Source organism: Mercenaria mercenaria, chromosome 1 (genome assembly GCF_021730395.1).
Source record: "Mercenaria mercenaria strain notata chromosome 1, MADL_Memer_1, whole genome shotgun sequence".
Lineage (NCBI taxonomy): Eukaryota > Metazoa > Mollusca > Bivalvia > Venerida > Veneridae > Mercenaria > Mercenaria mercenaria.
Window position 1 is genome coordinate 99,834,082 of NC_069361.1, and position 3,201 is coordinate 99,837,282.

The following is a 3,201-nucleotide window of genomic DNA, read 5'->3' on the forward strand; positions in this document are numbered from 1 at the left end:
CTCATTGGTGTTTCACTACTGACCGTTCCAAGGCGGCCCTCACCGTGATCCTTTATTTTTTGTTTTATCCTCGTGTGTTTGTTTTGTCTGTGTGCGTGTGCGTGTGCGCGTGCGCGTGCGCGTGCGCGTGTGTTTGCGTGCGTGCGTAGATTGGAATAACCTTTCGGTTTTGCTTAAGTTTGGATGGAAGTTGACCACTTTATCTGTCACGGCTGCAATTCGCTAAATTAATTTGTGGTGTTACAAGGTTGTACTAACTTGCTTTGGTCATTTTTGAGAGATAGAAGCAATAGCAGTTGTCATTTGGAGTTAAGGTGTTTTTTAAATAGTTGCTTGCACATTTGTCTATAACATGGGCATTGTTTTTTTTTAATCTACATTATAAGAATACCCTTTGGAAGCATTGAATCCAACCAAGCAAAATGATATATAGCAGACGCGGTTTGACAGAATTTGTTGATGAAAGTTAATATAATGCGCAATACCCATCATGCCCCCTAGTACCATCTTAAGCATAGATAGTGAACGGAATCAATGATCTTAAAGGACCAGAAAATATTACAACACTGAATCAAAGCACATGCAGAGTTTTTATGGCTGCCAGACGGCACATAAAGATTGCTGTTGTGTTAGTTAAAAAATTTTTAAAAAATTGTTTCAATGTCGCCGTGCATGGCATTACTAATGGGGTGTTCCGTATTTACTGAGATTTGTTGTCAATGCCAACTTTGCATCTATGACTACTCCAAACATATATTATATGAGAGAGCAATAGTAAATGTACAGTTCTTTTAATATCGTATATTCTTAAAGACAACATGAGATTCAAAGCTCTTAGGCGATGTTGATTAATCGTATCAATATACATCAACATTAAACGGCGAAGCTTGTAAATTATTCGTTATGTGACAATTGTGTGTAAAAATATTAAATAAAAATAGGTGACAAGATGACATCGGTAACAGCTGTTCTACTGCAAACTGAACATTCTAAAAAAAACAACTAACATATATCGGGGAAAAAAACAGCTGATAAGCTGGTACTGGAGCGGAAAGCGTTCTATTTTGCTCCATTTCACTCCATTGATAGCATTTTAGAAACTTCCCTGACATTTAAGATAAGAAATAAGTGTAACGGATCGAAAAATTTATATACGGTTTTATACTGGTATAATACAGCTATTCTACAAGATTACAGGTGGGCAATTTAGGCCCTCCCTGAACTAATGTTTTCACAACATCTGCAAAAATATTCAGTCAATCTCTTTTCAGTATAGAATAATAACTGTCTTATACTGTAAAAACAAAGTGTGGTCTAAACTCACCTTATTACATCAGGTACTGTGCTCACTACTACATTGATTCAATAATATATTTAAACACATTGTCTTGGCCTTATGTACGTCACTGTCAATATGTTAGTAGATACTTGTTATTTCTCAATATTTTCATGCAAATCATGTATAATTACCATCATGGAAAATACAAAAGAATAGTTATTTTGTGGCGCGCCTTTAACCCTCGCGCATACGCCAAATTTCCGATAGCGTCCATCAGGGTTATTATGTTTTTATCGCCTGCTGTTTAATTCAATCGGGGATCCTCGGTAATGTACGTTATATCACGGATATTAACGGAGGTTCCCGTGGCAATTCATCCGTGTGTTTGTCCGTACAATCTTCGTGAACACTTGTCATGTATGTCCAATCGTCTTGTTTGTCTTACATGTATGAATGAGAGATAGAATGAGAGAAAGAAATATATTGGCTTGTTCTTTTAAATCTCTTTGCAATTTTCAACGCCAAATTCCTTCGGCTCTCAGAATAGTTTATGTTCTCTAAGCTTACGAGTAAGACGGTAAAATCCGGAGAAAACTTAAATCAAACTCGGTCAATATAGAAACCTTTTAGCTCACAGTCCTTCGGACCTCGAGCAGATATTTTTCAGTGTACATTATTATATGACTTCTTACGTAAATCCCCAGTCCATAGTTTGTGCTGTTGACCGGTCAATAGTTCAATACATGAAATTTGTTTCTGATGTCATTATTAAAAACTGACTAAATTGATTTTCAATCCTTTTGTACTTCGGGCAACTGGTCAACCAAAAAAAAACGTCAATAAATGTATAATGCTGAATTATGTGGAGTCTATTTAGAACTGTTTTCATTTGTATGTAAATTTTTATATCTTGGTCTAGTTTGTGTTGTGCAAAATGTATGTTATTATTTCTTTTTATCCTCCAAAACATGAAGAGATTAACAAGATACATAATATGTATATACGAATCACAGACAATATAATGAAACATGATAATATATACCTTACAAACAATATTCACAATGAGTATGAACAATGAAACATGATAATATATAAATTACAAAGAGTATTTACAATGAGTATAAACACTGAAATGTTTGCGTCATAAAGCAACGATCGAAGCTTTAGTTTCATCACAAATACTAATATTTTAACCAACATGCATGACTGAAGAAAGAAATGTTATGAAAATGTACTTATGTTTATAAATTCCTAATTATATATGCATATTGTGGAGAGCCGTTTAGTATAGTATTTGCCAAGGAGTCACTCTTTTTAGCCTGAATTAAATATTAAGTAATTTTACTCTAAAGTGTTTATCAGTTGACAGTACTATTGGTAGGGCTAGTTCAAATTGGATCTATATGTTAATTCCTAAAGTTAAATTTTATTCTTTTATGTATAACTGTACATTTATTTTGTCAACCAACAAAAATGAAAATTGAAAATTTATCAAAAATATAATGTACGTCATTTCGAATCTGATCAGATATAGTGATAGTTTGATTATTTTAGTTGTTCTAACTATATATTCCTCGTTTTTCTTGGTTGCCAAGCTTGTAACAACATAACATCTGCCTTGATTAGACAACGACTTGTGTTGATTGAATTCCTTGGATAAGCATGCTTATCATAGATTTTATAGGATCTACTTCATTTTATCAATTCTTAATTTGTGGCCTTTATATATTTGTTATAATACACTCGTTCTAGTCAGATGAAAAGCTCTCCATTTGCAGACTCAAAATAGTCTGTATCATTGACTGGGAAAATAAAACCTAGGAAGTTACAATGTAGTGTTGTAATTGTAAGTAACATAACAATTTGCATGTGTCTTTCTTGTTGTTTAATTCTTTAGGTCCATTCTGTCTCTCTTTTGTAAC